The following is a 27,959-nucleotide window of genomic DNA, read 5'->3' on the forward strand; positions in this document are numbered from 1 at the left end:
TTAATAAATAAAGAATGAAACTTTTGTTCCATGACATCCTTATAAGTAGCTGAGTCAATGAGTTAAAGGCTTTAGAAAAATAATTTTCTCACTCCTATCTCTTTACGCACTTACAGCAATGCAGTATTACAGTGAGGCTGTACAATGGTTTCTTCAAATGTGGCAGAAAGATACATGTGAAGTCCTTAGTTAATTAGCAGGTATTTAACATTATATTTATTGATTTGTGTCTTTACAAATCTTAATTATAAAATGCCTCAAAAAAAGAGGAGATGCTCATCATTAGAGCTCTGCTTTATTAGCTTTAAACTAAATTAGACTTATCCTGCCAATGAACAGATCTACTGGCCAACTTCCAAAACTGTGGGGAATTTTAAACATGCTCTATCCACTGCCCTGCATGAGAGAAAAAGGATAAACTCAGTAGTTAGGGTGGCAAAACTTCAGAACTTTCTTGCAGCTGAAGAGTGTACTTCTCTGCGAGTTTTGGCAGATCGACTGTCGGCAAGAGCTTCTACAAGGTTGTATAAATAAGTTCCACTGTATTAATACTTCTAAAGGAATTGATTAATTTTGTCAAAAAATACATTTCTACTCCTACTGAGATGCTTTAGTGGTTGTCACTAAAATTTTATCTTAAAAAAAAAAACAAGTAATCTCCGTTGTATCACCGAAGTCTCCAAACAACCCACTAAACAAGTATAGTGGATCCAAAAACAAAACAGTGTAAGAAACTTCTCTGTGTGGAAGATTTTCAATCCAATCACTGTATATTAATCAGATCAGACAATAGTAGTAGAAGTAGCGAACTTAAACTCGTCTTAAGTAAAAAAATAAAATAAAATAAAAAATATATAATGGTACAGAATTGCTAAGTATTCGAAAGTAATCCAAACAAGGCAGGCAGTCTGTTTCCAGTCAAAAATCCTTTATTAAGTATACAGACAAGCGATCCAAGTAAAACAAAAATAGAGTAATAGTTTCCTCACAAGTTTTCTAAATATATATATATACTTTTTATCACGCAAGGGAGTGGTTTATTGTGCTGTAAAACAAAGTGTTATTGGTACACATGTTAAATTCACATCCCTTCCCCCATCAGTGTGACATTCGAGCTGGTCCTGCCCTACTTAGTAGCTGTCATAATAATATAACCCTTATGTACTTTAAATAAAATTTATAATGATGTGGTACCTCTTATTTAACCAGATTATTAAGTAGATCATTAAGTCTGTGATTTTATCCAAGACAATATACTACATGGCTGGAAATATATCAACCTTTGTCCATTTGGTAATCAATATATGTATATAAATATATACATATACACTTTGCATGTAAAAAATCAATTGTAAAAATCATATTCTATTTTCACTGTTGTCAACAAAGATTGTTTTCATCCTTCTAGACTTCTTCATGTCTGTGTACAAGAACCCTAAAAACTATCTATAAAAATATTATTGTATAATTAGTTAGTATTGTTATTACACATCATTTTGAATAAGCAAAAAATTAACATCCTCTGCAGCTATATTCCTCCTGGAAATAACTCTCCAACCATAGAAGAAATCCTTCAATGGCTTAATCATAATTCCCCTCAAGAAACAATTTTATTAGGCGACCTAAATACAGACTGGCTAGCTTGCAACTCCAGCAACCCCACCAACTAAATTAACCTCTATGGATTCACCCAACTAATTCAAAAGCCCACCAGAATAGACAAAAAAAACAGACCACTATTGATTAGACATTAGTGAATAGCCCCAGATATCACTATCAGACTGGATGCTTACCAGATGGACTTAGTGACCATCTCCTCGTGTTCCTCCTAAGGAAACGTACCAATATTCCAAAGCCCATAATCTACAGATAAATCAAGGATGACCACAATTTAAACCCTGAGGATCTAAACTATGTTCTAAAGCAATGTAACTGGAAGCTGTTAAGAACCTAGATCAGGCAGTAGACTATTTCAACAATATGTTCATCCCAGTTTTAAATTTAATCGCACCAATCAGGAAAATAAAAACCAAAGCAAACCATGTTCCATGGTTAAGTAGGGACACAAGAGCCCTACTAAAATCTAGAGACAAGGCCTGGAAGCAATGGAAAAAAGACAACTCCAATCTTACCAAACAAAACCACAAACAGCTTAGGAATCTAGCCAAACAAACATACCAAACTAGATAAACAAAATTACTTTCTAGATCTCCAAAACAAATACTCAAAAAAACCCAAAAATTCTGGCACAGCATCAACTCCTTACTAAAATCTGGCAAAATTACTACCCCTGCTCCTACCTCCCCCAATAATAACAGCAAAGATATAGCTTCTCAGCTTTACTACCATTTTATTAACTCAATCCAAACTCTGTTCACCCAACTATTTAACACTGATAACCCACTGACCATAACCATAGATAGCTCTCCAAGCAACCCTACCAACAGACCATCCTCTCTCACTCACCTGTTCCTACATCTAAAATTAAAAAACTCCTCCTTGCCTTAAAACCAACCACACTTGCAACAGACAGTATACCTGCTAACCTTCTGAAATAGCAGCTGACTTCCTATCATACCCAGTCTCAGTCCTAATAAACAGGTCCATTCAGGAAGCATATATACCAAAACTATGGAAAATATCTTACATTATACCTCTTCACAAAGGTGGAAAATCCTATAATTTTCCAACTACTGGCCTGTAGTTAGTTATTCTTTATCCCCTATCTAAGCTCCTAGAGAAATGTATACACTCGCAAGTCATGCAGTTCTTGAGCTCACACAATCTACTCTCCTCCACTCAACAGGGATTCCTCCCTCACCATAGCACAACTACTGCCCTTCTGTCCTTTACCAATCAGGTCAATCATCACAGAAATAATAATAACTATGTATCTGCTATCTTTTTAAACCTCTCCAAAGCATTTGATATGGTCTCACATCCTAAACTACTAGATGTTCTTTATTCACTATCCTTTGCTTCTCCTACTATTTCCTGGTTTAAAAGCTACTTATGAGATAGACAACAAGCTGTTCAATGGCAAAATGAACTATTTACTCCTCTCCCTAACTATATAGGAGTACCACAAGGCTCAATATTAGGCCCACTGCTTTTCTGTATTTTAACAATCTATATACCTCCTCCAAACAAGCCACACTAATTCAGTATGCAGATGATTCAACACTCATCCGCGCAGCTCTATCTGTCACCACCCTACAAAAACTGGCCCAGGAATCATTCACTGCTATTGAAAGTTGGATCACTGACATCCAACTCATCCTCAACCCCAGTAAAAACAAATTACTCTTCTTTACACCTAATAAAACAAAAACTACTTCCCTAACTTTCTCTATCTCGTCCAGAAATGGCACTATAATTTCTCCATCAACCCATACAAAACTCCTAGGGGTAGAAATAGATAATAACCTATCTTTTGATATTCACATAGCACAAACCATCCAGAAAGTTCACAAAAAAATGGGAACCTTTTATAGATACAAAAACTTTCTCACAGATAAAGGAAGAATTACTCTAGCTCAAACTCACCTCTTATCAACATTTACATATGCAGCGCCAATCCCAGCCCATATTAGAAAAACAGATCTGGATAAGTTAGAATCATGTTATAACAAAATTACCAAACTTGCCAACAACTCACCCTTTAGAACTCATCACTGCCAAGTACCAAAAGAAATTCATTGGCTTGAATTTCTTTACTTACTAACTTACCAACAACTGACTGGTGCCTTTAACATCATGAGCTACCCAGAGAAAACTCCAGCACTAAAGCAGCTACTAACCTCTTACTCTACCACTTGCCCTCTACGCTCATCTAATAAACCTCTCCTCAGTATTACAACTGCCAACAATACTGCTGGCAAAGCCTTATACTCCCATACCATTGCTAAAAAATGGAATAACCTCCCCACTAATATAACCTCTATGACTACAAACACAATTAAAAAAATTACTCAAACCACATCTCAGGGAAACCTGGATCTGCCTATGTATTATATGATAATCTCTCTTGACTTTTCTTCTCCTCCTCTATACAACTCTAATTCTAAGCCACACTATTCTCATAAATATATTTATACACTTCTTATAATAAGCTGCTTTGGTCATTGTATTTGTCTCACTACCCTCTTTAGTAGCAAAATGTAAAATGTTTAAATTGTATTCAACTGCTAGGTAAAAATAGCATTTTCAGTCATGTCATTTATACTTATATGTAACTGTTTATATAACAATATCTAATTTCTGCAATGCCGGTGAACTATAGATAGCTAATCTTGATTGTCTCTGTTTGTAATTAATCTGTTGTAGTTTTCATTCTTTGTATTTCTTGTTGTCTTAACTACTTACTGTATGTTAATTGTGGAGCTTTTCTCCCCAGGCATCCATTGAAAATGGACCTGGCCCAGTTGGATTTTGCTGGTTAACAAATGTAAAATAAATACATTGTTCATAACAGCATTGGAAAAAACTGGAACTTGTGTGTTTAATACTTATCATTAAAATGTTTTACCGCCGGCATTAAGTTTTACTCAAAAGACTTCACCAATCTTTCTTATCTCGGCTATTTGTATTTATGATACAGTTGATGGCTGACACAAGTTTCTGAGTCCCAGTGGGGATTCCCCATCTAAAATAACATTTTTATAAGGGAAAAAATAATTCTTTCATCGAAATTTGTTTACAGGGATTGAGATTTTATTGTTTGGCGGTTGTCCCACAAAGATTTGTCAGGGAGTAAAACCAGCTCTTTCAGACTGTATCTACTTTTCAGACAAATTATGTGGTTCACAGTTAGCCCCGGTTCCCTGTGTAGATTCTTTTCTTTATTATTTACTTTGGGAAACAAGAGTAATATTTCTTTCTGTTTTGATTGCCAAGTATTGATAATACTGAGATAAATGTCGCTAAAGGTTTTACCTCTGTCATAATTTTCCTGTCAGGAAGTAATGTCTTATCACTTTTTTTTTGCGGGAAAAAGTGTAATTTTATGTCAAAACTAGTTGCTGGTGTCTGGGGTCATTATGCTTTTCTCAAAGTTTACATTTCAGTCATGCGGTAAGACAGATTCTTTAGACTCTGTTATCCTCTTGTCAGGTACTGCCAGGTACCTGCTGCAGGTAGGACTTGAACCTGTGTCCCAATTTTTTTTAATTGTTTCTTCCCTAGGTAGCAAATATAGAATTTTTTTGTGTGGTGGGGGGAGGGCTCCTGTAGTGTTTCAGGCTCCCTTTGCCTCAGCTGTTGAAGGGTAACTTGGCTGTGGGCATTTCTTGTTCCTCAGGAAACTCATCTTTTCTTTCAGTCCCTCTGGTGAGCTCCAAAAAAAGATTAACATTAACAGGAAGAAACCAAAACACAAACCAGGAAATCAAAGAAAATGTTCTGCCACCAGTTTGGGCAAGTGTTCAGTGAAGTTCTGACTGATTCACTATATATATATATATATATATATATATATATATATATATATACATATATATATGTATATTTATTTATTTATATATTTATATATATATCTATCTACACACACACACACACACACACATATATATCTATTCTATATACTATATCTATATATATATATATATATATATATATATATATATATATATATATATATATATATATATATATATATATATATATATATATATATATATATATATATATATACAGACACACACACACACACACACACACACACACTCACAAACACAAACATACACACACGCACACACCCACACACAAATATTTTTTGACTTTATGTTGTGTGGCGGCAAAATACTTTGCTTGATCCTCTGCTGAGATCCTTGGGGTCATATTAAGTTTTGAACGATAAGGCACATGCTCTGCAGCTGTTCAACTACTCTGTCTAGATAGGGGATAGTCAATCTTACCAGCATCAGGGACATCAGTGAAGGCACAGGGGGATTTCCTTTGCCAGTCTGCTGTAAGGATTTTTTTTCTGGGCAAGAGACAATCTGACTAGCCACTTCCTCTCTTTTTGAGATATCTTCCATTTGGCTGGACTCTCAAGTAGTTAGTCAAGGCTCTCAGTCTGAAATATATACTATACCACATTTATAATGAAGGCATTATGATTTGTTGTGGTAGTTCCTCCTGTGAGGATGCCTTTATTGCACCAGCATTTTGCCTGACTACCAGTAATGTTTGCTCCCCATGGTGGTGGTGTTGCAGTAGCGTTGTCTCCTCACAGTAAGACGCTGCCTGGTTTGATTCTCAGCTAGAGCATCTTCTGCATGGAGACATGCGTGAATGGGCGTATCTTCGTTGAAGGTTGTGCATCAGGGCTGGTAACTCGGCACGTAAAAATCAACTACCAATCATTAGCGGGCCGGAGTTCCACTGTGGCGACCCCTAACCGGGAAAAGCCGAAAGACACAACAACAACAACCAGTGTTTGCTCTATATAGGTTGGACAAATGGCAAAATTCACTTTTTTTCTGTGTTTCATGTAAACTAATTTTGGAGATATTTATGACCTAAGTAATACTTCTTCTAGAGCATCAGATTTGAGGCAGTGTTGCCAGTAATTGCCATGCTTCATTTTCAGAATATTCTAGACATTCCATTTGCTGACATTCTGTATGCTTCCTTAGATAAAGGGTTGTTATTTTGCCCTTCTGCTGCTGAAGTTTTTTTGAAAGGGTGTCAAAAAAGAAAGGAAACATTTCAAATAATTTCCCTAATTTTCTTCTTTCCTAGTAAATTATGCTAGAAACCTTTATCCTTGTAGAATTAAAATAAGCTTTCTGCCAAAGCAATTACATTTTCTGTAAAGCAATACAAAGAGTTGTAGTAGATAGCAAGGTACTCCCTTGATCTGAGACTATCAAACTAATTATTCTCAATAAATCTCATTTAAATCCTGGCAGTCCTGTAAAGTTTCCTAAACCTTTGTCACTGGAGGATTTCAGATTCTTGGGTATTGAGAATCTCTAAAATAACTGCATTTTCTTTCTTTAGGACCACTGACTAAAGTTATCAGACTACTGTTATAATTTTCTGGGTCTGGTTTACTCTTTAAGGTTCCTGGCTTAACTTTCATGGGTCAGCACCTCTAAAAGTATTCAAAAAGGAGACTGTCTTCTGTTATAGGTTTCTACAGAAGACAGGGGATCATTTTCTTTTTCATATTTTGATGACTGTCCTTCTTGTACAGACTTTTTTGCAAGTCATTAAAAATCTTGCTTTGGAGAAAATATTTCTTTCTTAGCATGGGAATTTCAGATGACCCTGGAGAAGTGTTTTCTGATGTTTTCTCAAAGTATACTTTTTCTGGGTGTCTTCTCATTTCATCTTGTATCATATTTTTCCTTCTTCATGATAACTAGAAGGATGCTAGAAGGTATTTCTGAGATTTATCAGTCAGTCAGTCAGTCATTCACTTACTCACTGACTCACTTACTCACTCACTCATTCACTGGTGTTTCCCTGGAAAAAAATTCAAAATTCTGGATTTCTTGGCCTCGACTGTTCTCAAGTTTCTTTGGCCGCACTTCACTTGTGGAAAATTCAATAACTAGTTTCTAGTCTTCATATTCAGTCTGTTATCCCACATGCTTCATGCTTTATTTGGGAACTGTGTATGTCCAAAAGGAGGAAAGTTAAGGACTGCTAAAACTAGCAAGACATTTTAAAAAGTACTTAAATATTAAGAAATGAGATCTCTAATAAAATATCCCTGAGCCATTTATCATCTCCAGGCCTTCTGCTAGTTGTCATGGACAACATCAAAGAGATGTGATAAATTTAGCTATGGGGTAATCAGGTACACCCCCCCCCTATACTGTTTATTACATTTAATCATAACAAGGCATTGTTGAAGACAAGCTGTGCCTTTTGAATATGGCCAAAGGCATTACCATAAGTTTTATAATAGTATGGGTTTACTCACATAAGACAGAGGTTATTTGATACATCCCATCCCTGAATTTCCTCTTTGACTGCCTCGATGATACAATCTTGATACTTTTTGGGCAACATTTTATTTGAAAATATGCAGCAAGTATTAAAGAAGGCAAACTAACCTAATATTGGAAATCATAGATGGGCATGTGGAGAATATTTCTGGTTGATGCTACTCCTAGACCCAGGTCAGATTTAAGGCCAGACACCTCTGGTTCTATAATATTTGTTTGGGTACTTGTCCTATAACATCTCTTCCTCATCTATCAAGATTTACTTCTGGGCCACCTTTCTACCATTCATCAGCTTTAGCACTTGGTAAAAAGGGGTTTTACATGTACTCCCACCTTGAACACTGATGGCTTCCTCTTGAGATTTTTATTTGTGCTTGTGATGTCCCCACTCTGGGCCAGTAATTAGGGAGCCTGAATCCCCACCACTGACACTGGAGAGGGATATTCACTTGGAATACAAATGGATACACTCAGTATTTCCAGATGCAGACCTCTCTGCATCAAGCATAATTTCCCTTAAGAGCACACAGGGAACACACTCATCTGGGATCTGGATCTCTGTCTGTCTCCCTCTAGGTCCCCAGTAAAACTCCCCAGTGGTACAGCTGTAGGATTAGGTCCTCAGCCGAGTGTCCAAGCCAAGTCCTCCAGCACCCTCTCTGTGAAACCTGTGCTTTGTGTCCCTGCCCCAAGTAGCTCAAACACACACTCTTTAAGAGTTAGTTTTCACACATACACACACACACACACACACACACACACACACACACACACACACACACACGGGAAAGGCTGGCACAGATCACCCACTCTACCAAATTACCAAATTTGCTCAGACTATAAGGTAGTTTCACTGCCACCAATAAGTTACTATAAGGCTCTTACAAGGATGCCCAATTATACTGTTTATAAGTTAATATTAATACAAATGGTAATGCTGACCAAACAGTCAGGCCTTCAGGAGTACCCAGAGTTATCACAGAATAAATATGTGCAAATACTCTCAAAGCTGAAATATTTTCTAAAAAGGACCAACCACAATGAAAAGTTTAAATATATTTAATAATAAATAATAAAAGAACAAAAAATACTAAATATATATTTACAGTAAACACCAGAGTTTTGATCACAGGGAATATTAAAATAGCACTGATGGAAAGTTTCACACGATTATAGAAAAACAGTATTTAGCTAGTCTCACTATCTATTCTTAACTGATCTGGAGAATTTATGTTCCTACTTACTGAATTGAGCAAGGCAATATGATGTGAGTAAGTGGTTCTTGTTGTCAGATCCAAGACAGAATACAGAATGCTCCTGAGACTTCAGTCTTCTCTAATATTAAAACATTATTTCTGTACAGAATGATATCACATACATCTGGTCATCAAAATGTGTTTCCTGTACTATCTCCCATCATTAGAAGCTACCAGGGTTTAGCACCTGTGTGCTACAATATACACAGATAGAGCTTTTCTCAGATGTGGTATGGCTTCTGAAATTAAAAAAAAACATAAAACCATTTCACTCTTCTTACAGGAGCTGCAACCTGTTTTCTAGCACAGACATTATATCTCTGGCTCCCCTCAAAACTGTGGGATAACATATTTATGGCTTAACACATAAAGAAATTTAATTTCAGATATGTTTTGCAAAGTCAGGTAGATTAAGATTAACCTCTGCTCTTCCAGAATATGCTGTTCAATGTATACATTTAAACAGTTACAATAATGCATGTACATTTCTTTTCCTTCCAGCAGGGAGCAATGTTGATGCATTTTAACACAAACAAACCTGACAAATACATTTTCAGCACAAGCATCTGTACAAATCATTTTGATATACAAATGACTTATAATTGTTTATAAAATTCCAGCCAGCTGTGCTGGTATATGTTACAAATCCACTGCCCTATTTCTCCTGACATGGCTGTCAGTACCTCCTATCATCACAGTGCTTGTAAATATTACACTGTTTCTTTGAAACATGTTCATCGGGCTTTTTGAGAGTTCATATCTGAATATATGTATGTAAAAGCAAAAGTACTGCTCTTTATCCTAAAACACATATCTAACAAAACAACACTATTCACTGTCATCACTGATGGCAGCACCATAATAGAACAAGTAAACCACACAAAATTACTGGGTGTCATTCACAGAGAAAGATTCAGAGGTATAACTAAGCATGCAGTTGTGTCACAGGTGGTTTAAAAAAGCTGATAATAAATTAGATACATTATACAGAGTAAAAACCTACCTCATTTATATAGCCAGAAGACAGACTAGTCTGTTTAACCACCATTTCTCCTCTATATTGCCCTAATCTTAACTAATCTTCAAATCTCACAACTGTCCAGATTTAAGCATTGTTTTAATATAATAGCAAAATCTGTAGTAATGTATAACAATAAAACACACCACTGCCTAGCACTCAGAGAATTAAACTGGTGAGAACTACCATATCACCTATGTCTTTCTCAGTTAATTATACTACAAAGATTTCTCTATAAGCTCAGATATTGCCCAGCCATTATCAGCTTAATACTACACTACTCTCCCAGTAGAATTTTATGCTCTAGAGAAGAATCACTAATCACTATAATCAAAGTATCTAATAATGCATGTGACTGTCTATATTCAACTAGAGGGGCTAAACTATGGAATCACATCCCAAAACCACTGAAAGCCATTCAGAATGTAAACCCATTTAACCCAAAACTAAAATTTCACCTATCAGGTCTGCTCCTGTATATCTTCAGGGCAAATTCCATTGTTGTCTTCAGCTTGCCATATTGTCAAACCATTTTTCTTCATTCAGAATCCTATGCCATACAACCAGTCTTCACTAATACTTAAATAGTTTTACTGGCAAGTCCCAGCCATATACATAGTTTTGTGACACTGCTCACCACCACACCTCTGTACTTCAAGTAATAAACCTTATTATAGCCATATATAATTGTCTTTGAACCTGCTTATTACCCTACATCTTAACTTCAATATTAATATTTTCTGCCATACTGAGTTTCTTTCCCTTACTTATATTTCTTAGAATTTATAATCACAAGATCTATTATTTATTTAACAAACCCACTAATACATCTCCTCAAATGCTTAAGTATCTTTTATACTGAAATAGCTTTCTTTATTTCATATGAATGTAATCTAATTAGCAAATGTTTGTGTAATTCTTAAAGTATATTACATGCCTCTTCATGTATATTACTGACTGATCGTTTAAAATGTTAGAGCTTTTCTCCCCACACCTCCACTGAAAAGGGGGTTTTTAATTTAAAAACCTAGTTGGAAAAACCCAGTAAACAAAAGCAAAATTAAAAATAAAAAAAATAAATAAATAAAAATATTGGGAAACAAAAGTTTCTCATGGTTCTCTCTTCTGCTATAATAATAATAATAATATCGGAGTTACAAGATTCTACATTGTGGCATCCCTATCTTTTTATTTCAAGTATAAGATTATTTTGAGGACAAATCTTTAATGAATGCCTAAGGCCTTTTCAGTCTTTACACACTCAAGTCATTTCCAGAGCCTAAAAACCAGGCAGAAAGCATTTATATATACTGGATGTCCTTAGCCAACTCAGATACCACTATGACAGGACTAAAACCTTCAGGAGACCTAATCAGCTATGTATCTCCTATGAAGAGAAAGAAAAAAGGAGACAACAAATGTTTAAGCAGACAATTTCTAATCTTATTCCATGCTGTGGCTTATTATTATTTTTGTTTTATCTAGTCACTTCCAGGCTGCTTTTGTGATTTATTGGAAACCTGCTATCATGGCGGAGGGTGCAAACTTCATTCCCGGAGTGACTGGCAACCTATACCCAGTTACGAAATCACAAAAGGGCAAAGATGTACTCCTGGTAGATGGCTATGTCTACAACTTGGAATGTACTGCAGGTATAAAATGGTACTGGTGCTGTAAACAGAAGTTAACAAGTAAATGTAAAGGGCGTGCAGTCACAGAAGCATTACCTGATGGGGAGAAACACTGCAAGAGTAGTGTACACATGCACACAGGAGATCTGGCAGAGGTACAATGGTATGTGATGTGTGCTCATCTAAAGGAAAAGTCGCTATTGTCTGGAGATACACCCTGCCTAGTGGTAGAGGATATCATGGCAACAACAACGTTAGGTAGTGCCCCACATCTACCCAGTAGAAAAGCATTTGTCCAACAGGTCTATAGAATGCGTAGAACGCACACTAGTATTTGCCAAACTAGGAGACCTACTCTTGAAACTATAGATATATCTGGTTTCCCGTTAAAGGAGGGCAAATTTATTTCTAAGTGCCACATAGACACAGCAGGAGGTTTGACTGTAGTGGTAATTACTACTGTGAGGAATCTGCAAGATCTAAGCCGGTGTACAATCTAGATCATGGACGGTACCGTTTTCTTTAAAGGTATAATCTGTTGCCAATTTACAGCTTACATGGCTTCCTACAGTACGGTACCCATACTAGGACGGTACCTTTGGTATTCACTTTAATAAGTAAGAAATAATTGAAGAGCTACAATGTAATGTGGCACTGTATCCTATCCCTAATGGCTGAGAATAATGTTGTCAATGTGGCAAAGTATGTTCTCTGCGATTTTGAGATTGCTGCCATCAAAAGTTTGAGGATGAACCTAAATGGTGTAGTTCCAAAGGGTTGTTTGTTCCATTTTAGCCAGAATATCTGGTGAAAGTTGCAGAGACTGGGCTTGGCAGGGTTGTATAACAAGTGTCAACGTTTCCTAACCTACGTGAAGTGTCTAGTAGCGCTTGCCTTTCTGAACAAGGAGGAGGTACTTCCTGCAGATCAGATCTTAAAGCATACATTCTCCCCAGAAGGACAACCATTGTTGAAGTACTTTACTTATTGGTGCCTCCTAAGGAGATTCCCACCCTTATTTCCAAAAGAGTTCTGGAATATTTGCCATCTGAATCTTGAGTGCTTGCCCCATACGCAAAACAGTATTGAAGGGTGGCATCACCGTTTAAAGTGCTTGCTAGGGGCCCATGCTACTGATCTGAATGTGCTGCTGTTAACCCTATGTCGGGAACAGAATAGGGTTGACGAATTATGGCTCCGTATGTGTGCGGGTTGTCCACCTTCCCCCAAGAGATGGAAACTTTTGGCATGGGAAAACAAGTTTAAAACAGTATTGCGGGGTAAGGACTCGAACGACACTCTGACATTCCTGAAAGCAATTGCTACACTACTGAAGTTGTGATTTCTCATTCACAGTGGAAGGCATTTGATTTTCATTGTTGCAGTGTTCACAGATGGTGTCTTACTTTTACGTTGTTACAATGGTATGTGTGATTTGGATATTTGGACATGTTGGGGTACACAGTTTTGGTGGATGAAGTTTATGTTATGCGGCTGCTTCGTGTGCTGACAATTGGTATTCAATTCTTTCCCACTTTTTGGCATTGGTACTGTCCACATTTTAGTTTTCGGTGCTGCTTACATGTGTTCTGGGGGTTTGTTCCCTCGCTGTAGTGTTTTCCGATATTATGGGAATGCATTTTAGTTGTGTGGCGTTTTCGCTATTGTGATAGTCTGAGTCGATGTTCTGCAGTTCGATGTTCTGTGTTTTCGCTTTTCTGTGTATCCGACATTATGGTCTTGATGTTTCCATGCTCAACGTTATGATCACTTGATCATTTAAGTAACCGTTTAGGATATATGTCAATAGAAAAAGGAAGTTATGGGGCGTGGTCAAGATGGTGAGCTGTTAACAGCACTTTTTTTTTTTTTTTAGCTCTGCTTCATTTTATCATCTCTGACAGGATTTTTACTAAAAAATTCAAACAGAATGTTTCAAAACTTGATGGATTTATAGCTGAACATGTGCTGAAAGATTTACTACAAAAATAACATGTTTGAAACTCTTTTAATTGCTTTTTCTTGACAAGAAAACTAGAAATAACTAATTGTATCAGAATGAGCCACTCTAAGCCCATTGTACAGGACAGTACAATGAAAAAAGACATGCAAGCTATACTAAGTAACATCAATGAGTCATCTGTAAAGACAGATAAATTGGAAAGCAAAATGGACAATTTTAAAGAGGAATGTAAAAAGCAAGTTAAAGTTTTGAGTGAATCTCTTAAACAATCACCACAACTCTTGAGTATAGAAGAGGCAATGTCTGATTTTGATGAAAAATTGCTTGAAAATGAGAATAACACTGAATTTCTTCTGAAACGACTTATTATGGGAAAATAGAAGACTTAAAAAACCCATCTAGAAGAAATAACATCAGGATTTACAGGATTCAGGAAAAAGAAGCGGGAGACAGTATGACTCAATTCCTTAATACCTGGCTCCCTAAAACTTTGAACCTGCCTGAAGCTTTTTTTCTTTGGCATCAAAAGGGGACATAGATCACAATTGAACTTCTTCTTCTTTTGGCTTTTCCCGGTTAGAGGTCGTCACAGCAGATCACCTGTCCGCTCATGATTGGCAATGGAGTTTTCTTATGGTGTCAAGTTGCCAGCCCGGCACCCAACCTTCCACAGAAGGCACACACATGCATGCACTCATGCCTAGGGCCAATTTAGAGTGTCCAATCCACCTACAGCATGTCTTTGGGATGTGGGAAGAAACCGGAGCACCCGGAGGAAACCCACGCAACCACAGGGAGGAATGCAGACTCCGCACAGAAGGCACCCCAGCCGAGAATCAAACTGGGGAACCTCTTGCTGTAAGGCGGCAACTCTAACCGCTGCACCACCGTGGCCGACCATAGATCACATTTGAACTCATCTTAAAAATAAAATCACCTTTACCAAGGTCAGTGATAGTAAGTTTTTTTCTTGACTCAAGATAATGATTTGGTCTTACAAGCTGCATGGGCTAATTATCCAGTTAAAATTAAAGAAAATACCTCTATAAATAAATATATATTATAAATAATATTTGACAATGACTATTCAACATTAGTGATGTCAAAGAGAAAAGCATATGTGCCACTTGTTAAAAGCTTAAAGAAAAACTATCTTAAAGAACAAATCTGGTTTTCAGCAAAAATAAAGTTTCACCTTCCAGAAGGAAAGAAGATTTTTCCCACCTTGGAAGATGCAATGGACATTATACAGAAAAATAAAATCCTAGAATAAACCGAAGAAATGGACTGGAATCTATCAACTTCTTTGAAGAGAAATGCAATAAGAGATGGTTGGTTAATAAAAGATAAAAACAGTAAAAATTGAAAGACAAATGAAAATCAGCATATTCCATAGTTTTGAATTCTTATTAAAGAAGTGCTTGAATATTTATGAACAGGTGCTGAATATTACTTTTTACAAGGTAGATCATTTCTTTCTTTCTTTCCCTACTTCAAATAGTTACTAGTTCCACTTTTAAATGTTAAAGTATGATTATTTTAGCTATGTATGAAATTAAAACCACTTATTTCATTTAGAGTTTATAAGTTTCAATTATTCATTTTATTAAAAGTTAATCATTATTATGATGAAACTTATGTTAGGTGGCATGCTCTCTGATATCTTGGCATAGTCAAGTAATGTACTATTAAACATAATACAAGATGCAACAAATGACTAAAGAGGCATGTTAAGTTACATTCTGGGTTCTTAAAATCATCCGGTACAGTGCTACTGATAGTTTACTTGACATGCAATAGCACCCAGGAAAGACATGCTATGTTATAAACAAAGTATAAAAATATAGTTTTTATATATATAAATTTTATTATTAGAATAATATCAAATAATTAGAGTACAACACACTTTTACAAGTTAAACCTGGGTCACACATAACTGTCATTCTTTTAATGCACGTTTATATGCTATGTCTCTTTTCAAAAAATGACAGTGTGCTTTCTATTAAATATCTCATACAAACAGTGCTTACTGAATCATTAAATGTTATTTCTTTAAATACAATAGCTTTTTAGTGGCCAAAATACTTTGAAATGTTTGTTTATTGTTTTTTAGTGGTTTGTTGGGGTTTGAGGGATTGATGTATAATGTAGAGGTGGCTTTGATTCACTCGTGGACATTTTTGTGTGAATTGTAGCTGATAAACTGTTCATTTTCAAGCCCTTGTCATGAAAACCAGCCTGAAGCAGCTTAATTAGAATCATGAGCAGTGATGGCGCGGGAGTTCTGAAAATTCTAAGAACTGTCCAGGTTACATCTTCCTATCTAAAAGTAAATAATCATAATATTTTGAATCATATGTTAAGATGTCAGTGAATACAAGTTCAGTAATAATCAAAAGACAATGAACTGCATTCTAAACCATTGTCAGTTATTAAATAGTTCTGAATGCTTGCAGTATACCAAAAGGATAGTTTATATACTAGCCTATTAAAAGACACTTCTGACAAAAAATTTAGGATTGTGTTTCTCTTTTATTGTCTGTGTTTACTGATAACAAAACTTAATATCTCAGAACATTTTATTATGCAAAGTATGAATCTTAAAAGGGAAGTTTTTTCAGATGTTTGTACAGATGCTATTAGACATAACATTTAAGGATAAAAATAGGACTGATTCTATCAGTAGTACTAGATTAAAGAGTATCAACTATATAAGGGTAAATATAAAGCATATTTTCTATTATATGATATTCTACACTATAGTATATAACCTGGGAACATAGTAATAGTACAGTACATAGCATACAAACATAAACAGAAAGAGATCAGAACAAGTAAATATGTATATAGTTAAAGAATATAAATATGTCTACAAGGGTGGGAGGTTGGCACAGTGGTTAAGCTGTTCACCTTATAGGCACATAGTGTAGGGTTTGATTCTTACATGGTGTAATTGGCTGGGCTTGGAATGACCCACAAGGGTAGTTAGCCTGGTACTAATTCATACATTTATGATCCTACGAACAACTTTACACATAGTAAATAAAACAGAAAAATATAAAATCATCTGACTATAAATTGATAATTATGAAAATAACAACTGACTTACTCCCTGTAGTAGACCAGGGAGGTAATGTGAGGTACAGGAAAGATGATTGCAGAGATATTCAGTTTGGTCACCTTATAATAAAGATTCTGAACACCTGTTTAACTTTTCTTATTCATAATAACTTACTGATGGGCTTTTTAAGATGATGCATATCAAAAATATGATACACATTAATATGAATCAGAAGCATGAACTAAGCATTTAGTCTACTGGAAAGTTTGAAAGGTAGTCTGTTCATCTTTTTCAAAAAACTGGGAATACATTATTCCATGGTAGAATGTTTTAGGATTATATCATTAAGTAATTTTTATTTGTTTCAAAAGTTTTGACGATAGCTAAAGATTTCATAGTACCATGTATATAGTATATAACACGTTTATATATAAATGTGATTTCATTATATCTGTGTTTTTTCTCTCTCTTGTATATAAATATCTGATTTTAAATGCATATCTATTAACATTAATGGATTGAATAATCCACTATTGAGGGGGGAGTCTGTTCAAATACTTGAAATTGCATAAAGCTCAAATAGTATTTTTTCAGTAAACACATTTACTTAATAAAGATGTAAATAAACTTTAATGAAATTATTAAATAATTATTTGGTTTTAGCAGGTTTTGGCTTTTGACCTAAAAGAAGAGGCACCCTCGTTTTATGAAATAACTCACCAGGAATGCCTAAAGTAAAAGATATCTATGTTGATAAAAATGGTATGTTAAGCATTGTTACAAGTGAGTGAAACAGAAAACTATATGCGTCAGTGAACTCTTATTAGATTCCAGGGGGTTGGAGCTCAAGATGCAAACAATTACTTAGACACTATAGCCTATAACATGAAAGGTGAATTCTAGTGCAGATAGAAAGCTGAGAATCACATCTTCAATCAAACACTTAATACATTTTGTAAATCTAATGAATTTAAAGAATATATATGAGCTAAGAAAAACAAATGCATTTCAATTTACCCATTATTCATATAGATATGAAATACAAATATCAATAAAAATTTTGTCTCAAACAATCTGTTATCACATATCAGGGAAGTTTAAATAGTTTCATGTGCTGTATTAAATTGTCAGTTTTTAAAATAAAATTAAAGATTACAGCATTATAGTCCAACTGACAATTTAATACTAAAGTTAAATCTAAAACCAAATAACATTATCAGTTTGAGGGATTGATGTATAATGTAGAGGTGGCTTTGATTCACTCGTGGACATAAAAAGCTAAATGTAAACTGTGTTAAAATTCTAAATCATAAAGTTTCAATAAACCTGGAAAAACTTAAACTTGAAGCGTATTCAGTAAACCCTTTAAACTTGCTCTTAGATCAAAGAAAATGAATAAACTAAATTGTATCAAAGAAATTGTAACACATATAAATAATAAAAAAGAAAGAAGAACAGATATTAAAAGTGTTTTTGATGGCTTTAAAATATTTTATAAAAATATAAAAAATAATACAGATAACCTAGATAATGATGATATAGTTGAAATGTTTCTAAGGGGAAATATAAATAATAAAATAACAAGTGAAGAAGTAAAAAAATTATAGACCATTCACTTTAACAGAAATAAAAGATCAAATAAAAAACTTAAAGAATAATAAGGCACTGGGCTTATATGGTATGATACCAGAGCTATATAAAATGCTACTGGATGATACAGTTAAAATATTAGATAAGGTCTACAGAGAAATAAAGATAACTGCTGAAGTCCCCACATCATGGAAATATTCCCTTATATCACCTATTTTAAATCAAGATAAGGATCACACAAAGTGCTCATCATACATAGATGTTCATGTCAGTTTTAGCTAACAGAATTCATCTACTTATACCTAAACTAATTAACAATGATGAAATTGGGTTTATTTTAAACAGACAAGTACAGGATAATATAATAAGAATACATACATTAATAGACTATGCAAATAAAAATAAAAAATAACTTTCTATCATTAGTCTTGATGTAGATACGGAATTTCACTCAGTTAATTGGTCATACTTGTTTAAAACACTTAAAGCATATAATTTCTCACCTGAGCTAATTACATTAATTTCTTAGTTATACAGTAACTCTTGCGCTCATGTTAAAATAAGTTATTTTCTAATTCCTTTAAACTACAAAAAGACATAAAACAAGGCTGTCCATTATCACTTTTACTTTTTGCATTAGCTATAGAAAGAACCCTTTGAATAGTATTAGTTCCACTAAGAACATTAATGGTATCAAAATAAAAGATTTTAAACTAAAGATTCAATTCTTTGCTGATGATATTTTACTAACAATAGGAAAGATAGAGAATTCTTTAGAATATATAATTGGTTCTATTTGAAGAAATGTCAAACTAAAGATTTAATCATAATAAAACAAGTACATAATTAATAAAAAAATAAAAAAATCATACAAAAAAAATTCTAACTTCAATTGGAATAGCAATCAAATGAAATAACTTAGTATAACCATTATGTCTAATAGTAAGAAAATGAAACAAACAAACTTTCAACAGGTTGTTGTTAAAATTTTAAGTTTAGTCATAGATTGGAACAGATTCTTCTTTACCATGCAAGAATGATTCATGCTTATTTAGATAGTAATGCTCCCTAAATATTGTTTTTTAGTACTATCTCCACCAAAAAAAAAAAAATAAAATTGACGAAGAAGATAATTAATATTCTACTTACATTTTTTTTGGCATCCTAATGGGTTCTTAGGATTCATAGGTTTATAGGAGGTTACTAGGCTAGCAGCCCTAGAGCCTCTACAAGCCTAGCTATGTTAATCCTAAGTATCCACATTTTTCTTTTTTGGGAATTTTGCAGAACAAATTTATGAACAGAGTGGGTCTGTGATCATCACCAGCTATCACTGTGTGCCACCCAAGGGGTGCATTTGCAGTCTCAAATCTAGTTATCTAGGTTATGTTTAAATAGGGTTATTGAAGAGCTCTGTTTGCATGAATAGGGAGTCTATTCCAGAGAAGCATCAGTCTCTGGGAGACATATCTGTCTCTCCAGCATGATCTGTTAATGTCACAGGTTAGGTTGATATCCCTAGAGTGAGTGACTCTTGAGCCATTTGACTTGTGGATGTGCAGCATTTCCATTAGAGCAGGGTGGGAGATTGCCCTATAGGCCAGACACAAGTCACCTCTCAGCAGCCTATAAGCTACAGAGTAAAGTGACAGGGATCTCAGCCTGTCCATGTATGTCATTGTTTGCAGTCCCTGTATTTTCTTAGTGAGAAACCGTTGAGATCTTTCCAGCTGCTGCAGCTGTCTGGTGTGGTACATACAAAAGGGTGCATTATACTCTATTAGTGGTATGATGAGGGTCGAGTACAGTGGGGTTATAACATCCGTTCAGCTGGATGCTATACCCTTGCTTATAAGGTGTGCTATGTGGAAGGCCTTGCTTACTACTGTGGAAACTTGGTGGTCAAAGTTCAGATTATTATCAACCTGTGTTTCCCAAATTTTGCACCACTAGATTGGAGCTCATGGGGGTGTTGTCAATATTGTAATTTGTAGGGAATTCGGTTTTACCAAAGGGAATAATAATGCATTTTGTGTTGCATTTAGTTTTAGACTATAGCTTTGGCACCAAACATTTGTTTGTGTTAGCCCCTCTTGTAATACGTTGACATTGTTGAAAGACTCAATGATTGCTCCCAGTTTGCAATCATCAGCAAATCTGGTGAGTCAAAGGCCATCTACTTTGTCCTGGACTTCTGAGAAATAGATACCAAATAGTAAGGGGCTCAGCACAGACCCCTGTGATACTCCACTGGAGATGGGTCTACTTGTGGGGGTAGAGTCACCAACTCTGACAGAGTATGATTTGTCATTGAGACAATTGGCTACAGATCTAGTAATGTACTGGTTAATCCCTATCTGGGAGAGTTTCTCATTGATGCTAGAGTGGGGAATTGTGTTGAAAGCCTTGGCAAGGTCGAGATAGGCTGTGTGCACTGTCTTACCTTTGTTCATGGCTTTGATGACATTCTCAAACAAGTTTATCAGGTTTAATAACCATGATCTACCATTAACAAAGCCAAACTGGGTTGTGTTCAGCATCTGGAGGTCGCATAGGTCCATATTGATAAGTTCCATGATAATTCTTTCCATGGCCTTGCAGATGAGGCTGCTTAGCCTTATGGATCTGTAATTTCCAGGGTCAGTTGATGCCCCTCCCCCTTGTGCATGGAGATTACTGTTGCTCTTCTACATTCTGCAGGAACATAGTCAGTTCTCAAGCTGTGATTAAAGGGAATGCCAAGTGGGTCTGCTAGATCTTGTTTTAGATTGTTTAGAAGACAGTATGGGATATTATCTGGTCCCACTAAGACTATGTTTTTGGTCTTGGCGAGCACAGAGATGACATGTTCTCTAGAGATACTAGGCAGAGGGCTGGTGTCAGGTATGCTTTGGGAAATGGTAGATGGAGATAGGGGGAGTGAACTTTGCACTGAATCTGTCAGCTAGCAGGTTGGTGATAAATCTTCTGGTGTAGTATGATCCCATCTACAACTTGGCATTTCCTTTTAGACTTTGGACAGAGTAAAATAATGCCTTACGATTATCCTTGGTTAGGGATATGATTTTAGTTTTGTAATTTGCTTTAGAAGACTTTACTAGGTTTCTGATTTTCCTGTTTTGGCTTAGGAGGGATCTCTTTTTCTGAAGAATGATAGCCCTCTTGTTATATAATCTTTTTATACCTGAAGTTCACCACAGTGGCTTGTTTTTACAGGAAGACCTAGTTTTGATATTGTCAGGTACAGCAGAGTTTATGCAGTCACTTCAGTGTTTGTACAGGGTGTTTGAGTACACTTCTGCATAGTGGTCATTGGTGTCTGCAATTGTGGGTGTTATGAACTTTTTATACCATCCCTTAGTAGGCTGTAATTAGCTTGGTGAAGTTTTTTATAATTTTTGTTCCTGTGAGGGTGTCAGTTCCAGTAGTTACTTCAAATGAGACTTATTTCTGGTCTGACCTAATCAGGGAGGGCATCACCCATGGGGAAGTACAGTGACCCCCCCCTTTTTGGTGAGTACTTTGTCCAGAACATTACAGCCCCTAGTGGGGGTGCAGACTGTCTGTTCCAGAGCATTTGTGTTAACAAAGTCCAAGAAACTCTGGGCGAGCAGGTTTTTGCTCATGTATGTCCCCTAGTCTGGGGAAAGTTAGTTGAAATCTCCCATGACTAAGGTGTCGGGCTGTATGGTGAGGGATTCCAGTAAATTGAGGTAGGTGGTGTGCTTATCCTGGTTCATGGTGGGGGATCTATAGCTAGCAGTGATGAGGTATAGTACTTTCCCGTTAGTTAATTGGACATGGAGTAGTTTGAGTCATGCTGTTTGATCAGTCTTGAAGTGCATTTGGTTTTAATGAAGATGGGTACACCTCCAACTTTGCTTACTTCACTCTTTTTGAGGTCTGAACATGTGGAAGACAATGTAGCTTTGCACGGCTAGGGTGCTCTCAGTGGCCTTGAACCATGTCTTGGTAACTACACAGGCTTCAGCATCCTCCAAGGTTAGTTGTAATTCCAGGGAGTGCAGTTTCATGTTTAAACTCCTAGCATTAAGCAGCATGACCCTGAGTTTGTCTCAATTAGGTTTTATTGCACTGGAAAATTTTTTGTTTTGACATTGCCTAAAAAAGGCACTGTGGGGGAGCCAAGGGCCTTTGCCAGTACTGAAAGCATGGGGGCGGGGGGGACAGGCGCAGACCATTTCTAGCAAAGCAGCAAGATCTGTCTGCCATAACCTCTCAGGCTGACAGATACTGGATTCCCCTGAACTGACACCAGAAACTGAGACAGTTGTTGAAGTCAATCATTTTTTGTTTATATTGTGACATCATCCAGGATGAGGGTAGGATACTGCTTAGGGTTAGGGATATACCTGTCTGGGAGACACAATCAGAGAGTTCCATCATGTCTTTCTTTCTTCATATTTATTTATTTATTTATTTATTTGCAGTTGGTTTACCAGGATAGTCCATTGGGCCAAAAGAACCCGTTTTCAATGGAGTCCTGGGGAGAAAAGCTCCAGACAATGTAGGTTACAGTAGGTATTAGGCATATTTAAACATTATTAAAGTCACAGTAGGCAAAAATCAAATGCTAAGCAAAACAGTTACAATAAATTTAAGTTTTAAAAGTAAAAAGAAAACTGATGACAGATTATATCAAATTATACATAAATTCAAATTCTACTAGAGTTATTTAACAAAGAGAGTTCAACATATGAGAGTGCAGAGTATTCTTATGTATTCATTAGTGATGAACAGTGAAATGGGAAATTATGGATAATGAGAGAGAGAAGTCAAGAACGTCAGCAGGAGTCCAGGAGATGGGTATTTAAGTAGGGTGGGAGCAAGAGCATTCCCACTGGGAAAGTAGAAGTGAATGAAGAGATTTTTTGAACATAAGATGGTTAGAGGTAGTACGGATAGATGAAGGTATAGAGTTCCAGAGACGAGCTAACCCATGTGAGAGAAGGTATTTGCCAGGTGGACGGGTTGGTTTGTACATTTCAAGCAGATTTTGGTTGCTGAACCTTAATATTCTACCAGGTTTGTGCATTTTAAGCACAGAAGAGAGCGAGGGACAGAGGGAGGGGTTGAAAATAAGTTTGTGAGCAAGGGATAGTTGTGTATAGGAGAGCTGATGGGGTAGTTCTAGCCATTTTAGTTGTTGGAGAGAGGAGCAATGGTGGGAGTAAGTCCTTTGGTTGGTAGCAAACTTGGCTATTTTATTGTAGCATGAGGTGAGTTGTTTTTTCAGGGGGATTTGTAGATTAGTTAGTAGTGGAGCTCCATATAGAAGGGAGGGAATAAGAAAGGAAGTAGAGAGAGTGATTTTAGTGGTGGTTGTTAGGTAGTTTTTTTTGTCTATAGAGCATCCCTAGCTTTTGATGTGTTTTTTTAATATTGAGTTGTATATGACAGTTGAATTTTAGTTGGTTGTCAATTAGGACTCCAAGTAGTTTGGTCTCTGTCACTAGTTCCAGGGGAGTGTAATTTTCACTAGTAATTGAGAATGAGTTTGTATTGAGAGAGTTGTGTTTAGAAGGGGTGAATATCATTAATTTAGTTTTAGTGGGGTTGAGTGCTAAATGATTTGCTTTCATCCATAGTTCAGTGGTAGAGAAAGCATCTTGAGTTAGTTTTATGAGAGTGGGGATGGTGGAGGCCTTGCAGATAATGGTTGAATCATCTGCATATTGGATGATATTGGAGAGAGGGATGGCTTTGTGGAAATCATTTATAAATATGTTAAAAAGGAGGGGACCTAGTATGGAACCTTGGGGGACGCCTGTTGGGGTATTAAGGAATGAAGAGGTAGCTTTTTCCATTTCACTGCTTGATGTCTATTAGATAGATAGCTAGAGAACCAGTTCAAAGTAGAGGGGGAGAGGTTGAGTTTGGAGAGTTTGGTTAGAAGCAGTCTATGTGATATAGTATCAAAGGCTTTAGAGACGTCAAGTAGAAGGGTAGAGACAATTTGTCCAGAGTCTCGGGCACTATTTACAGTTTCTAGAAAGGAGAGGAGGGCTGTCATAGTGCTGTGATTTGGTCTAAATCCGTGCTGTGTGGGAGAAAGTAGGTTGTTATCTAGGAGATGTGGTAGGAGTTGAAGGTGGATGCATTTTTCCAAGAGTTTAGAGATGGGAGATAGGATAGCAATGGGGCGGAAGTTAGAAACAAGGTTGTTACTACCGCCTTTATGCAAAGGTATGATGAAGGCCTTTTTCCAGATTTGGGGAACCATATCTTCTTGAATTGAGCGGTTGATTAATATGCTAATAGGGTAGGCAATTCCTTCGGCTGCTAAGCTTAGAAAGTTAGAAGGTATGTCATCGGGAGCATTGGTGCCAGGTTTTAGTTTTTTAAGGAGTTTTAGTATGGTGGATGTGGGTATAGGTTGTAGTGAGAATGGAAGGGGGACTGGAGAGGGGGTGTTAGGGGATGACGATAAAGTGGAGGGAGAGAGAGTAGGAGAGCAGGTGTATATTGTAGGGAGAGGGGAAGGTGTAGATGGAGTGAGAGTAGGAGAGGAGGAGTGTGGAAGAGAGTTAGTAGATATGAGAGTGTCATTGGTAGTAGTGTTGTGTTGAGTGTGGTTGGGGTAAGATGGAGGTGAGTTGGAGTGTGAGTTGTAGGAGAAAGAGGAGGTTAATTTAGAAATAGATTCGATGAAAAATGTATTGAATTGAGTGGCTAAGTCTGTATCAGTGGCATTAGGGTCAGGGGTTGGGGTGACTATTTTACTGGGGTGAAGTAGAGTGGAGATGCCTTTCCAGAATTTCTGAGGATCTGATTTGTTGTTGTTTTGAAGTGTGAAGAAGTAATTTTGTCTATCAGAGATGATAAGTTTTTTTACCTTGTTTCTAAGAGTTCGATAGTCATTGTGAATGAGGGGGGTTTTATTTTTCTGATATTTAGCCCAGAGTTTGTCTCTTTTCCGCATAGTAGCTAGTGTATTTTTGGTGAGCCATGGAGAAGTTTTAGTTTTTATTCTTTTAGTTCTTAGAGGAGCATGGACATTTAGCAGTTTTAGGAATGTGGTGTTGAAGTGGGTGACAGCATCATCTAAAGGAAGTGTTTTTAGACAATTCCAGTGTATAGATTTTAGGGAGTTAGTAAAGTTAGAAGGATTGAAGTATTTTTGGTTACGTGTTGTAATGTAGTTATGGGAATGATGTTGAGTTAAGGGGAGTCGATGAGTGAAGATAGGTATATGGTCACCAAGGGGATCGGGAAGGGTTCCACTGTTCGAGAAATAGTGGGGATGAGATACTAGGATCCAGTCTAGGATACTGCTGGAGGAGAGATTTTTTGATGGGTGTGTGATAGAGTTGATTAGTTGTGAGAAGTTATGTAAGTTAATGTTAAGTGGGTTTGTGGGTGACTGTATGGAGATCCAGTTAATATTCATATCTCCTAAGATTATGGTTTCATTGCTGATGTTGTTGGCAAGCCATGAGAGTATGTTTTCGTGAGTGGATATATTATCTCCTGGAGGGATATAGAGTGAGACTATGCATATGTGTTTATGTTTGTTAACTTGGAGTAGTGATATAAGTATTTCTGCGTTATTAAATTGGGGTGTGGGTTTGTTGTAGGGGGTAACTGACAGGGAGGTAGAGTAGAGGAGAGCTACTCCTCCACCTTTTTTATGAGACCGGTCTTTTCTGATGATTGAATAGTTAGGTGGAAGTATTTCTGAGTCTTTTATATGAGGTTTCAACCATGTTTCTCAGATGGATAAGATGTCTGGTTTATGATGTGTCGTCATATAGTTCAGAGAGGTACGTCGCAACTCATTCACTTCAGCATGGACTATGACAGAGTCATAACGGTACTTGCTGCTGAGTGACTTGACTACATGCATGATTTGTTGGATCCCACACCTGATAAGCAGCTATCCATGACCTTCTCCTTGTACAGTCTGGTGAGGGGGTCATCTGTGTGTCTCACTATGGAGTCACCTATGACCAAAACGTTTGATGTGTTTTGGCTTAGGAGCATATTTGTTGAGACACGCATTTGTGTGTTGATATGTGTAGTGGTTTCTTTATGCTTAGTGGTGAGTGTGGATGTGGCTGACCAAGTTCGCAGATGACTGCAAACTGGGTGCCATAATCGACTCTCCAGCCGACACAAGCATCCTCCAAAAGGGCCTCATAGAAACAGACAACTGGTGCCAGAGCCATGGCCTCAAGCTAAATGCCAAAAAGTGTATAGTCATCCCCTTTGGCAAAAACAAAGTGCCCACAAATTACCACATAGGTGGTAATCCATTAAGTACAGAAGAAATCATTAGGGACCTGGGGACCCAAGTTGATAGCAATCTCTCATTTGACAACCACGTGGCCAAAGTGGTTAGAAAAACATTTTATATAGCCCACCTAATCATGAAGGGATTCAAATCTAGATTAGGGGAGGTCATCGTGCCTCTTTACTCATCCCTCATCAGGCCCATAATCGAGTACAATGCCCCTTTGGGATGTACCTTACCAAACACCTGCAGCAACTGGAAAGACCCCAAAAGTACCTCACCAAGAGGATCAAAGAGCTCAAACAGATGCCATATGCTGCCCGGTTAAAGAAACTCCAGCTCTACTCAGTGGCATACCGACTGCTCAGAGGTGACCTGTGCCTGACGTATAAGGCCATGTCCAACCCGAATTAAGGGACATGCTGCACCTCAAAAATCCAAATCCCATTGAGCTACACGCCGAGAGACTTGAACCTCAGCACTGAAATAAATAGGACATGCTGGAGGGACAGATTCATAACCCAGAGGCTCCCTTCACTATGGAATAAAATCCCAGTCCAGGTTAGGCAGAGTCCCTCATTGACTCTCTTCAAGAGGAATCTTGATGAGTGGATGGGAGATCATAGGTTTACCCCGGGTATCACTTCTGTGTCACTGTTAGACAGAGGCACAGTATACTAACCTCAAAAAAGGGCATAGCAAAATTAATTTAAAATGGGTGGCGAAAGCCAAACATACTCTGGCTAGGCTTATAAATGCCCTAGGGCAGATAGCCTAGTATGAACCTATGAACCTATGAACCTATGATGTGCAGTTGGGAGGTCTCTGTTCTTTTGGTAGGCTTTTAGTGAGTACCTCCATGTATGAGGGTTTATGTGTCGTGACCTTATATTCTGTGAGAGGTGAAACGCGTGTGCTGACAAGTTGTTTGAGGTCTAGTTTGTTTTTACGTGAGAGAATTGACTCCAATTCCACAGTGCATTTGGATCTCTCACATAGGATGTTAGTTTGCTTTAGGAGTAAATGGTTTTCAGTATACATGAAGCAATTGCTACATTGCCTCAAGATGCCCATATCAATCAAGATGGCAGGAGAGAAACTGACATTCCATTGTGAAAGGATTTCATTGAATGTTGTATTTTGGAAGAAGTGACCTAGCTGGACTTGGTTACAAACAACAAACATGAAGCAGTAATTCAGTTAAATACAGTTAACAAAGCATAGT

General features: G+C 36.8%; 1 protein-coding gene across 1 annotated transcript in view; it reads left to right on the forward strand.

Annotated features, from left to right (window-relative positions):
* The window catches only part of PIK3AP1 (phosphoinositide-3-kinase adaptor protein 1), a 1,872,143-nt gene that overhangs the window by 814,148 nt on the left and 1,030,036 nt on the right, over window positions 1–27,959 (forward strand). The window lies entirely within an intron of this gene.

Source organism: Protopterus annectens, chromosome 14.part0, assembly GCF_019279795.1.
Source record: "Protopterus annectens isolate FY-2018-M chromosome 14.part0, PAN1.0, whole genome shotgun sequence".
Classification (NCBI taxonomy): Eukaryota; Metazoa; Chordata; order Ceratodontiformes; family Protopteridae; genus Protopterus; species Protopterus annectens.